Source organism: Rhinopithecus bieti, unplaced genomic scaffold (genome assembly GCF_001698545.2).
Source record: "Rhinopithecus bieti isolate Rb0 unplaced genomic scaffold, ASM169854v2 scaffold_12151, whole genome shotgun sequence".
In the NCBI taxonomy this organism is placed as follows: Eukaryota; Metazoa; Chordata; class Mammalia; order Primates; family Cercopithecidae; genus Rhinopithecus; species Rhinopithecus bieti.
In genome coordinates this window covers 1,066,131-1,079,968 of record NW_016807233.1, presented here as the reverse complement: position 1 = coordinate 1,079,968, position 13,838 = coordinate 1,066,131, and the positions used below count along the sequence as shown (strand labels likewise).

At 46.6% G+C, this 13,838-nt stretch overlaps 1 long non-coding RNA gene across 1 annotated transcript in view; it reads right to left on the bottom strand.

The window, feature by feature from the left end:
• The window catches only part of LOC108535033 (uncharacterized), a 38,706-nt gene that overhangs the window by 16,227 nt on the left and 8,641 nt on the right, over positions 1-13,838 (bottom strand). The window contains exon 2 of the long non-coding RNA XR_001887116.1: positions 1,652-1,805. This is a non-coding gene — a long non-coding RNA (uncharacterized LOC108535033). The remainder of the gene's footprint in view (positions 1-1,651; positions 1,806-13,838) is intronic.

Sequence of the window (13,838 nt, the reverse complement as noted above, 5' to 3'; positions counted from 1 at the left end):
ACTCTGTGGATGGGTTTGGAACAGACCTGGACCAGGGCGTGCTCTAGGCCACAGTGAGTGCCGGCCCACCAGGAACTGGCCACTCAGTGGTTACCCGTCTCTATTGCTTTCTTTCCCAGTGTCGGAAACCTGGAACCACTTTCAACTTTTCCTCTTCTGCTTCCCCTCTAGGTTCCACAGGGGTGCCTCACTGCTGGGCAGGGCCCTCTGGGCTCCTCCATCCACCTCCACCCACCTCTGTCTTCCCAGTGAAGAATCTTCTGCAGAACATGGTGGGATCCCATTGTCCCTGCTACAGGAAGTGGAGCAAAGAAACCAAGGTAGGGGGCCTGGTGTGATGGCTCAGGTCTGTAATCCTAGTACTTTGGGAGGCCGAGGCAGGCAGGTCACCTGAGGTTAGAAGTTCAAGACCAGCCTGACCAACATGGTGAAACTCCATCTCTACTAAAATACAAAAATTAGCCGTGCGTGGTGGCATGCACCTGTAATCCCAGCTACCCGGGAGGCTGAGGCAGGAGAATCGCTTGAACCTGGGAGGCGGGGGTTGCAGTGAACCAAGATTACACCACTGCACTGCAGTCTGGGCGACAGAGTCACACTGCCTCAAAAAAAAAAAAAGAAACAGAGGCAGAGCCATTTCTTTCCCTTCCTGCTGTTGGCTCCCTTTCCTTCCCTGGCTTACCTGATGTTCATCCACATTCCAGAATTCTGCACTGAAGGAATCCCATGCAAGTCTGTCTCACAGCGGGAGAGCAAGGCCCCCATTTTATTTACGCGGGCTCTGGGATGACCAGGGTCAGCACAGCATGATTTACACACGCTGCTTGAACCAAATCAGTGAATGGAACAGCCCTGGAGTCATTGTAAACAAACCCAGACTCGCTGGATGCCCGCTGAGCTGAAAACCACAGGAAGAAAAAAGAAGACATGCAAACCTCTTTCTCAAATGAGACTTTCTCCCAGAACCTAATGTTCTGGAAAAATCTTCCTAATTACTCATTAATTGATATATCATCAGTGCTGTGTGCCAAGGATTAAGTGGGTAATTCCCATTATTTCTAGAGAGCAAGGTAATGCATCCACTCAGCCCAGGCAGAGTGCGCGCAGCTCTGGCACTGTCACCACTGAGGCCTGTGGGCAACCCCGTCTGCCAGCCCAGTCCTCAGCCCTGCGGAAACGCTGGCTGCAGCGTTGAAGCCAACTCCTGAGACTTGCATTTTTGCAACAATGTGAAAAAACATTTCATCATTCAGACTGATTTTCATGTCTCACTTCTTAGGTATACATTTTTGAAAATGGATTTTCCTCTTAAAGAATAATTTATTGCGTACATCAGTCTAATTCTCCTGCTCCGGAACTTTGCGTCTGGAACCTCTTGGTCATTCAAGTAGGACACTGGGGTCATTTTAGCATTGCTAATTGGCTCGATAAAGAAATGTATTTTAAACAACTATGATTCAGCACTTAATCATATCATTTGATGATACTGTCATTACAAAAATCTCTATTCTCCATTAAAAATAATTAAACCATCTTAAAGTTTGACCATCCCATATAGGTCTAAACTTTCTGTACTTCTATATTACTCGAATGTTTATGGACAAGAGAATTGTGGTGCAGAGAGAGAGAAGAGAGAGAAGGGAGCACGCACCTTGGAACTTGGGTTTAAGTCCCAGCTCTTCCATCTGCCGACTATGTCTGCAGAACAGTCCTCGCCCTCTGAGACCATTTCTTCTTCTCTGTGGGGAGGATGTGCTGGGACAAGGTATCAGGACATCCCTGTCCCAGGGGTAGGGAAGAATGACCTCAGAAGGAAACGAGAAAGAAGGGGAGCTGGGATAAGGCAGGGGTCCAGTAGGGTGCACCAAGCACTCCTGTAGGGCAGGTGCACCAGGAAGAGGCAGTACCTGGCCAGGAGTGTCCCAGGAGGCAGACCAGGGACAGAACACCTCCCCAAGCCTGCTGTGTCCAGTGGGGCCCACCAGTGGAAGGGAAGAGGCAGAGAGTGGGTAGAAAAAGCTACAGACAGGAAGAGTGCTGGGAATTAGAGAATGCTGAAGGTCTCTTTAGATTCGAAAACAAAGCGCTCTTCCTTGTCTCTCTTCTCCTCCCAGAACTGTGAAAAAACCAGACACCCTGAGCAGTAGTACAGATGGCCCAGCACTGGCTCTGTGCCCCTCTGCATCCTCTGCCCCAGCTCAGCCACCCCCAGGAAAGGAGGCCAGGGCGTGAGCCTGCCGGGACCACGATGGAAATGCGCACCCCCTCGGATGGGTTCGCAGGTCAGAAAAGAACCCGGCTTATGAAGTGCTGGGAGGCACCTAGGCAGGAGTGCCATGAGATCCCCTGACATTGTTCCTCCTTTGTTTTGCTTTTTCTGTGCCTCTAACTTCTTGTCACTTACACTTAGAACACCCCCGCCCCATCACCTATGAGTCAGGTTTATCATGATGTTCTGCTTTCCCTTTCTATTGAGGGGTTCTGGGCATCAGTGTGACACCCCTGCAGTGTTCTCAGGCAGCTCCCTGCACATGAGAGATACACGATACAGGCCAGTAATGTTCTCAGGAGTGATTCAAGAGATTTTCCTTTCCAGTGTCCTCGCCCTCTGAGACCATTTCTTCTTCTCTGTGGGGAGGATTTGCTGGGACCGCAAGGTATCAGGGCAGCCCTGTCCCCAGAGGTAGGGAAGAATGACCTCAGAAGGAAAAGAGAAGGAAGGGACGCTGGGATAAGGCAGGGGTCTAGCAGGGTGCACCAAGCACTCTTGTAGGGCAGGAGCACCAGGGGCATATGTGAAAGCACATACATCTTGGGGAATATGTGGAAGCACATACACAACAAATGATCCCTCTCCTTCCTGGGTGTCTGCACCATGGGACATGCTCTCGGAGGCAGCCTGCCAGGAGGGGCCACCAGTCTCCAGTCACTATTCAGGCAGCCCTCAATTAATTTCTATTAATTGAGTGAGATGCCCTTTAATCCAGCATTTGCATCTCCTCAGCATGAACATGAAGAACAGAAACAAGAGCAGACCTTATTTCAAAATGGAATCTCAAGATATATTTGGCTTCTGGGGGGAAAAATGCCTTATTGACTTTAGCATGAAGGATGGGCTTCGTGGTAGCATCCCCCCCAAGCATCAGTGCTCTGTGCTTGTTCTGAACGACAGAGCAGGGCCTCATCCACACCACTGATTCAACACAGAATGTATGGCTCATTTCCTTTGCTTCAGAGAAAGCATTTAGATGGTAAGATTGGTGAAACTCTCAGTGACCTTTGCATTTTCAACACCTTTGTAAGATCTGACTCAACGTTGATAGCATACATGCTCAAGAAGTAGTACTGATTGATTGAAAGAGCATAGGTGACAGGTGTCAGATACATGAGATGGTTCTTTGATTTTGAACCATGTGTTATTAACTATCAGTATCCATTGAAAAGCTTCTGATTATAAGCAATTCTTCTTAGTTTCACATTTTAAGCTGGAGAATAATCGTTTTGCATTTATTATGAAAATTTGCTATATATGAAACAACTCAAGCTACAGCAAAGAAAACTCAAAAAAGTGCAAATGATCAAAAGCTTAGAGATAATGGAAGGAAAAACTTCTCATTGTAATCTAAATAATACCAGCAATTTTTAATTAGCTCATTTGTGTTCCAGAAATGCAGGATGATTCAGAAAGGTGAATGTGCTTAGGATCTCAGAAACATTTCTTTTTACCTTTGGCTTTCTTTTTAAACACTTGGTATGGTTTGGCTGTGTCCCCACCCAAATCTCATCTTGACTTCTAGTTCCCATAGTCCCGTCGTGGGAGGGATCCAGTGGGAGGTAATTGAATCATGGGTGTGGTTACCCCCATGCTGCTGTTCTCATAAGATCTGATGGCTTTACAAGGGGCTTTTTCTCCCTTTTCTCGGCATTTCTCCTTGCTGCTGCCACATGAAGGAGGACATGTTTGCTTCCCCTTCTGTCATGATTGTAAGTTTCCTGAGGCCTCTCCAGCCCTGCAGAACTGTGAGTCAATTAAACTTCTTTCCTTTATAAATTACCCAGTGTTGGGTACATCTTTATTAAAGATGTGACAACATACTAATATAACACTCAAACAGTCTCAGAGATATCATCCCAGTGTTTTAGCCTTTCTGTTTGCCTTAAAGAGGGGATATTTGATCATAACATGCCTATTATTTCTGATTCATAGAACAGGAATGGAGCAACCAAAACAAAAGCTTTGGTTAATGAAAAACTTCATTGGCAGGAGAAAAAACTTCCTAAGTACAGCAAGTTTCCATATGTTTACCATAAAATAACCTAGACTCCACCTTGGAGCATGTAAATATACAGACTGTTCATTATATATGTTGGCAATGTTTAAAAAAAATTTGGAAACATATCCTATTAAAACGTAATTGCCACTTTTATCATTTACTCAAATAACATATGAAAGGACTGGTACACATTCATCAAGGAAGTAGTCATTTTACTACGGTCAAGTGATGGGGTGATGTATTGTGCAACACACCCTGCCTTCCTGGTTTATGGGACAGTTAGAGTACATTGCCCATGAGTGTTATCTACACACAGCTGTAAAGAGCCCTTTAAAGACCATCCAGAAACATCAACTAGTTAAATATCTCTATGTATAAGTTCGTGGGTGTATATTTTTCAATTTCCTAATTATTTTTGTTTAAGAGAAACCCAGTTGAGTATCTTTAGACCCAAAAGTTGGATTTCAACTCTGAATCTAAAGTGAAATGGAAACTTTCCCCAGGGTTGAAACTTACATCCAGGGCAACTCCTAGAGATCCTATGAAGTCCTAAAGATGTTAGAGTGAGATTCACCCAGTTTTTCCTGGAGTGATTGATTCCCCTGTGTTCAGGACTGGGCTGAAGGCAACATCTATTCCTGAATTCTGCTAGATTCTACAAGATTTTGTTGTTGTTGTCTTTTCTTCTTTTACCATGAGGAAGTGGAGTCAGGTGCTGACCTTCAGGCCTTTGAACTTGCCTAACTACCACCATTTTTCAAACTTCAACACTGTGACCATCACCTGGGAAATTTCATGACAATACAGACTCTGATTCAGCAGGCTGAGGGTGGGAGGAGGCAAAGGGGAATTCATCCCATCTGTCCACAGCCTTTCCATAGGAACCTAAGTCCCACATGCCTAGAAACTCCCTTGGCCAAAATTTTTCCGAAGATAAATAAAATGGCAAGAGCCAGGGGTGCTTGCCATTTTCATCTGCCAAATGAGGTTATAGAAGGCTGTTTTAGAAGGGCCACAGCCCAAAGAGGTCTAAGTGATGCTGAAAAATGACACGTGGCCGATTCCCAAAGAAATGATAGAATTTCCCATCCAGCAAAGACACCAGAAAGCTGAGCTCACCTTTCATCATTTTAAAAAAGGAAAAGTCCTTGGGAAGTTTTCTTCCCATGAAATCTTATTGCCTTCCCAGGGTATCACATACTTAAAGTAGAGCTGTGCTCGTTGAAGGAGAGAGAGGACAGGGGTAGGTAAAACCTTTCTCCCGCCCTGTAGGGGACTCTCCCCAGAATTCCTCAGGGCCCATAGAGGAAAGCTGAAATGCTTGGATTTAATACGATGCCCCATTTTTTTTAAAACTGAGGTGAACATAAAATTAAGCACTTAAAAAAGATTCAGTACATTCACAACATTGTGTGACCACCACCTCTATCCAGTTGCAAAACATTTTCATCATCCCCCAATAATCCCCAAACCCATTAAGCAATCAATCCCCATTTCCTCCTCCCTTTACCCCAGGGCACCACCAATTTGCTTTCTGTGGGTACAGGTTTACCTATTCTAGTATTTCATATCAATGGAATCAGACAATATGTGCCTTTTTAGATCTGTCTTCTTTCACTTAGCATAACGTTTTCAAGGTTCATCCACACTGTAGCACATATCAGGATGTATTCCTTTTTACGGCTGAAAAATAATCTATTGTAGGGAGATATTCGTCTCTCCACTGATGGACATTGGGGTTCTTTCCACCACCTTTTGGCTACTGTGAATTACTGTGTCTCTGAGCATTAGTGTGTAAGCACTTGAGTTTCTGTCTGCAGTTCCTTTGGGTATATACCTCCATGCTCCAATGTTATAGATGAAGGACCAGGCCACAAAAGATCCAGTGACTTGGCTAGGCTCACTCAGCAAGCTCATGGCTAAGCTGGACCCCAGGTCACCGAGTACCTGCTCCAGCTTCTACTGAACCCCAACGTTCCATGAGAGCCTGGGCTTGGCCCCACCTCTCCACTTATGGAGAAGCCAGTTCCCTGGCTGGGAAAGCCCTCTCTGGTTTCCTTTCCCTTCCAAATCTTCCCACCTCAGATCTCAGCACTCTATCCTCCTTCCCCACAAGGTGCTCCCCGACCACTGACAGGCCTTCCACTTTCTCCTGTAATTTCCAGCCTTAATCTAATGATAAGCCCCATGGCACACAGTGTGTTTCACAGGTACCTTGCTGACTCGGGTTGATAGTAAGATCTTTGAGGACAGGAGTTTAGCAGATCTTTATGACAGATTAAATACGTGGGCAGAGGCCTGCAGAGCCAGATGGGTGACTTCGTCTGGCATCCATTTTGGCTGACATGACTGGTGATGTCACAGTTGCTACACAGCTGACATGATGACAGTGTCATTCAATGACACCAAGGTCTAAACGGCGCATCAGATCCCCCGGCTGGTGATGTTCACAGCAGCGAAGTCACCGTGAATATGCAAAGACACGACAAGCCTTGCCAACACCACCTTGCCCCAGCTGGAGCCACTAAATATGTGGACAGAGTCCTGGCCCAAGAGTATAGCCCAGGAGGGGAATGGACATCCCTCTCCCCACCTTTGAGCAGAAAACAACCAGTAAGCCTGGCATGATGGCTCATGCTTGTAATCCCAGCACTTTGGGAGGCCACGGTCGGCGGATCACCTGAGGTCAGGAGTTTGAGACCAGCCTGACCAACATGGTGAAACCCCGTCTCTACTTAAAAATACAAAAATTAGCCAGGCGTGGTGGCAGGTACCTGTAATCCCAGCTACTCAGGCGGCTGAGGCAGGACAATCGCTTGAACCTGGGAGGCCGAGGTTGCAGTGAGCCAAGATTGTGCCATTGCACTTCAGCCTGTGCAACAGAGCAAGACTCCATCTCAAAAAAAAAGAAAAGGCCGGGCGCGGTGGCTCAAGCCTGTAATCCCAGCACTTTGGGAGGCCGAGACGGGCGGATCACGAGGTCAGGAGATCGAGACCATCCTGGCTAACACGGTGAAACCCCGTCTCTACTAAAAATACACACAAAAAAAAAAACTAGCCGGGCGACGTGGCGGGCACCTGTAGTCCCAGCTACTTGGGAGGCTGAGGCAGGAGAATGGCGTGAACCCGGGAGGTGGAGCTTGCAGTGAGCCAAGGTGGTGCCACTGTACTCCAGCCTGGGCAACAGAGCGAGACTCCGTCTCAAAAAAAAAAAAAAAAAAAAAAGAAAATGACCAGTGAAGGCAACACCAAAGAGACCAATGACCTCGTCAATTACAGGATCATGCTCGATTACCTAAAACTCAGTTTACCCTGTTGTAGAACTTGATCTTTCATAGAGATTGTTTTTACAGAAGTACTTTAAGGACTTCAGAAATATGCCAATAAAACACACACATTTTTTAAAATTCATCCCAGAGATTTCCATTCCCCAATTAGGTCCCCATCATAGTCATCAAAGGAGCAGCACATCCAAGAAAGTCCAAAAGAATCAGATTTCTTTTTAAAGGACACATTAGAAAACCTGAACCCCTGCCTTTTGTCTACTTTCTCACATTTATAGGTTTAGAAAAAAGATTGTCTTTCAGTCTCAACACTTTTGGAAAAACTAATGTCCTACGTCTTTCATATCAAATAAAAAAGACAAGTAGGTTGATCGTACAGAGCCAATCTCCTCTTCACATACTGAATAAAGAGAAATTTCCATTCTTTTGGGCACAAAACAGGTCAGTTTCTTCAAAATGTACACACTCAAACATAAATTAAAAACTTATGCTTCCAAGAGAGAAGAGAAAGATAAGAGCAGGAGACATATGTGTGTCTTGATGGTGGGTGTTGCTGTATCCTGGGAGCTTAACCCTCATTGCAGATTTAATATTCACAAAAGTCCAGCGAGGTATGCACTATAATCTCTGTTTAACGGTGAGAAGATCAAGAAACTAAGGCTTGGGGACAGTAAGTCATGAACACCAACTTCCCATCTTAGGAATGGTGGGATCAGGATAGATATCTCAAAGCGCAGCTTTTCCCACAACACTTGAATTAGTAGAAATTAATGGCTTTACAGACTTCACAGCCACCAGTTCTGCTGTGGGGCTGCATTTTGCTGTGGGACCTCCCCTGTGTCTGTCCTCTCCACGTGTCTTGTGTCAGGCCCTGGAGAAGCACAAGGGGCTGCGACCTCTTCACCTGCTCAGCAAGCCCTGTCACTGAAGCAACCAGGTGCTCACAGGTGTTGCGTACACAAGACTCCAATAAGGGGACACCTGTGTGTATCCAATTTTCTACCAGCAGCAGCTGATCCACTGGGTATGAAAGGGAGGAAAACTATTCAGCCAGTCGTTAGGTAAATAGTTGCTGCTTATCTCAATGCAAAAAACAAGCACCCTTCTGCAGGAGTAAAGGAAGTGTGGAAAGGTGAAGACAGCGAGGGGCAGGAAGCAGACAGTTCAGAATCGGGAGACTTCTCTGCTTGTGTGGACAAGCTGCTCACACTCTGTTACCCTCGGCTTTCCTATCTGTGAATGGGACTGGCAATCAAACCACACTACTACAAAAAGGATACGTTCGCCCAAAATAGTCAAAAGGTGGAAGCAAACAGGTGAACAGATCAAAAAAATGTGGTCTCCACATACAATGCAATATTATTCAGCCTCAAAAAGGAATGAGCTTCTGACACAGGTCACACCACAGATAGTCCTTGACGGCACAATGCCGAGTCACAAAAAGGCAAATACTGTATGATTTCAACTTACATGAGGCACCTGGAGGAATGAAATCCATAAACAGAAAGTAGAACGGTGTCCTTCCAGGGGCTGCAGGGAATGGGGAGTTAGGGTTTCATGCATAGAGAATTTCACTTTTGCAAGACAGAAACAGGCCTGGAGATGGATAGTGGGGATGGTTGCACAGCAATGTGAATGTACCTAGTATCATAGAACTCTCTGGAAAAATGGTTAAGTTGGAACATTTTATGTTATGTGTATTTTACCAATGGAAATTAATACTAAAAAAAAAACGTGTTTGCCATGATTCTGTCATCGTTGCTGAGGACAGAAAAAACCACCTCGTATTGAGGACCCAATCAACTCAAATTAGAATCTCTTGGGATGGAGCCCAAGCACAGGCATGTTCTGGAGGCTCTATCACACCCACGCCAGAGCTGAGCATCACCCAGCGAGCCAAGTGCTCAGGTCACATCAGTGACTCATGTCCCTCAGCCTGACACTTACTCATGCTGCTTCAAAACAGCAGGATACATTGGGAGCACCCGGGCATCTGTGTGCATTGAATTAAGTTTTATTTAGTTTAACTGGAGAAACATTTCTTGCCTATCAACAAGGCTGGAATCACAGGCACCTGCAAGTCGTGCCACAGGGGGCGCCCTCAGAAGGCCCTGCTTGTGGTTTAATGCTCAGTGGCTGCCATCTTGAAATTCCTAATTTTTGAACAAGGAGTCCTGCATTTTCCTTTTGTACTGTGGGCCCTGCAAATTGTGTATTTGATTCTGCCTACAAAAGCCAGATCCTGTTCTAGGTCTAGAGAAGCCAGAGATAAAAGGCAGAGTGGCTGTGGGGAGGCCATAGGCTGCAGAATGCCCAGGGTAAGGTGAAGCCAACCCCATCAGGACCTCCTGGTCCGCCACCCACCCCACGCTCTTCACCGGAAAGCCAGACATGGATTTGCCTGCAGAGGAAAGAGAAGGAGAACCCCTGACTGTGGATGGATATAAACAAGCTCATGACAAGTGATAAGTAACATATACAACAGGAACAATGACGCAAAACATGGGTGCACGTTGGGCTTTAGGACAGGGCAAAACTATATACAAAGCAGGCATCTAAGAAGCAGAGTTCTGAGTTCTCAGCTCACCCCATGCTCATTCTTCTTGCCAGCATTCATGGAGCATCTACCATCGCGCACCGGAGTCCCTGCAGCTTCCAGTCTCAATCAGCCGTGGCCACAAATAAGCACCAGCTACCACTTACTGAAAGCTTCCTTTGCGCCAGGCACTGTGCTGAGTGCTTTATATAACTAGCTGCAAGTGCTTCCCATCATGGCTTCCTAGCTGGCTATTAACTGAACTGTTTTACAGATGAGGACCAGGAATGATCAGAGAAACCAAGGAACATTCCCAAGGTTACGTGGCCAGTCAGCAGGTGATCAGATGTGAATCTGGGTCTTTTGTTTTGAAATCTGTAACTTTGCCCTTCACTGTAAATTACGCTTAGGTTGAACCACACGCAGTTAGTGTTTGGCCGAATATTGTCAATTTCATCGGGCAGCGTGTGATGCAGCTCAAACTGAGACCATCCATAAGCCCTGTGGAAGGCCAGTGAACCCACAGATAAATCCAGATCACTCCCCGTTCTGTAAATCGGCAAACAGCTCTCTTAAGCAGGGAAATGAAGGGAATAAAAAACAAACAAGTGGGGAGCTCTGTGAGACAATACCCTGTGAGCAAGCTGAATGAAAGCACCTGCCTTCCTCCCTCAGCCCAAGCCAGCTTGCTTAATAAATTAGACTGCTTGTTTGTTATAAGCACCTTTTTAAAAGGTGAGTGTAGACAGCTGCACTCCAGATAATGACACTAAGCAGAGCTGTTGCTACCAAGCCACACTAGAGATAAGGCTGCTTTCCCAGAAATCCATTTTGGGGCAGGGTAAATTGAAAGTGCATACTTCTCAGGTAATAGGTAATAAACATTCCGTTTTTGGAGCATTCTATATTGAGTTTCTGCACCTGGTCGCTGGAAGGCTATGGTGTCAGCACCAAGCCTGCAGATTGCTTTGTATATCAACCGCCCCTGTTTTTCCCCAGTAAAATACCACTCCTGACTTGGCCGCCAGCTCCTTCCTCTTTCTTGGTGGAAATCTACTGCCTTCTTAAACTGGTGCATGGAAAATTACATGGTCAGCGCCACACTTGGGGCTAGAAAAGCACACATCCCACAGTGATTTCAAACGATCCAGCCTTTCATCATTAAAAAATAAATTCTGTGGGCGAGGAGAAAAGAAGAATCGTGAGGCCCCTAAGCAGGTGACTCATTTCAGACAGAAATGACAAAGCCATTTAGGAACAGATGGGTTGACAGGACACTTAGCAAATGCTGCTTTTAATTCTTTCCTGCACTCATTCATTCATTCAACAAAAATTCCTCCAGGCTTACGGAGCACGGGGCACCACTGTAGACACTGGGGAAGTAGCTGCCAAATACAAAATAAAACCCAAAAAATCCCTTCTTGCCTAGAGCTTCCACTCTACAGGTGGAGACAGACAGGAAACCGATAAGGAAACTAAGCGTTATGGGGTAAAGACAGTTGGGGAGGGGCAGGAGGAGGGGCTGCCTTGTTGGAAAGGTGATCTTAGAGCCAACAGGGAGAGAAGGTGCAGAGGGGGCTCTGTGGTTACCTGGGGGGAAGATGGTCCTTCCAGGCAGAGGGAGTGGGAAGGGCCTAGGGGGAAGTAGGGCCAGCCTGAGCCTGGGAGCCATGTGGCTGCGGACATGGAGTAAATGAGGATGAGCAGGTGAGAGGTGAGGCAGGTACACTGAAGCCAGGCGGCCACCAGGAGCACCTTGACTTTGCCTCTCAGTGGGATGACAGTCATTGCTCTGTGCCGAGGAAAGTCATGACTGGACTTGCTTTTTGCTAGACACACTTTGAGGCCAAGGGGGAGCAGGGAGAGGAATGTTGACATCGTTGGGGTGTAGGATGGTGGAGCAGGGGACGGACATGGTGGAGTGGGAGCAGAGGCCCGGATCTAGCTAGGTGTCAATGGGGATGTTACTGATAGAAAGACTCTACGATTCCTCCAGGTGGTGCATACCCTCAACATCAGCCCATGGATGGATGTTCCCGGACCCCAGGAGTCTCACCATAAATTCTCCCTGGGACAGCCTGTGGGTGGCAGTGGTCGCCATCTGTCCTTGGCTGGCAGGTGCCTGGAGCTGTGGCAGTGTCATTCGCAGCAGCCCCAGGATTAGGCTGTTATCTCTGTTTACCAACAGGAAGGGACACATGGTGAAGGATTCAAACTGATATAGGAGCCGTGGATTGCCACCTGCCTCTTCTCCTATGCCCGTCATGAGTACACACACCAGTCCTGTCTGCTGGCCAAGCCCCCTTGCTCCCAGGTGGGAGAACAATGTGTAGGAGCACAAATTATAAACCAACTCTTGTTTTCTCTAAAGACAGTCTGTTTTTCAGATCATGGTTAGGAATGAGTAGACGGTAAGTCTCAAAGTCTTCAGGGGCTTATTATACAGGGCTTATCAGAGTAAAACTAGAAATTACAACAGCTCAACATGGAAGAAAGGTTTCCTTCCTACTCCCAAACTTCAAACGGAGTCCGAGGGTTAGGTTGTGGGCGTATCTTTTGGGGTGGCCACAATTCAACCCATTCCAGCTAACTTGACTGAGTACTGATGCCTTTTAAACAAGCAATGGAGTGATCATCAGAGATGAAGAAGCAATTTAAGCTCAACCCTCAAGTGCAACCCCTTCCAAAGCAAACATCCTAGGAGGTGCTACTTAAATTAACCTCGGAGATGATTAACCTGGGTTTTGCACCACTGCCCTGAGCCGTTTTCCACTGAACAGAATGTAATTCTTTGTTATGTTTCTCAAGATGCTGCTTTTCTACACTGCAGTTATTTCAGGCATGACTCATGTTAAAATGAGTATGATAAGATGTCTTGGTAAAACCCCTGGGAGGCTTTGAGTAGAGAGTTTTTAACAGTAGCTCCCCCAAGCAAGGCAGCTGGAGTGGGTTGAATGGTTGCCCCCCAAAAGACCATCCCTGTCCTAACCCTTGGACCCTTATTTGGAAAAAGAGAGTTGACAGATGTAACTAAGTTTGAGATCTCAAAATGAGATCACCCTGGATTACACAATGGGTCCTAAAGTCAATGACAAGTGTCCTTATAAGAGACAGCAGAGAAGACACAGACACAGAGGGAAGGCCATGTGAAGGCCGAGAATGGAGTGATGCAGCCACAAACCAAGCAATGCCTGGAGCCACGAGAAGCTGGAAGAGGCAAGGAAGGGACATTTCTTTAGAGGGAGCAGGGCCCTGCCCACACCTTAGCTTCAGACTTCCAGCCTCCAGAACTGGGAGAGAAGCGAAGTCTGTTGTTTGAAGCCACCCAGCTGTGGCACTTTATTACAGCAGCACAGGAAATGCATACAGCCTCCAAAAGAGAACACAGCCCTTCTGAGAGCTTCATTCCAGACATGCAAGACCCTGAGCCCACCGCGCCTGGGTTTCTGCCTACAGAACCGTGAGATAATCCATGGGTGTTGTTTTAAGCCACTCCAATTGCAATAGGAGAGTGAGGATGTCATGTGAGTGACCAGTAAGGCATGTGGCCCAACCAGACAGCCAGGGAAGACCTTTAACGAGTAACTTGAGGCTGAGAGTGAGGTGGTGAGTCGTGGAGAAAGTCCCAGCTCAGGGTTCACTGTGGACCAACAGCTCTTTACTGTGGGGTCCTACCTTCCTGGAGAATTTCCTGGAGAGTATAAGTCCTGACGTGGGTCTTCAAATATCTCAACAAGAATAATA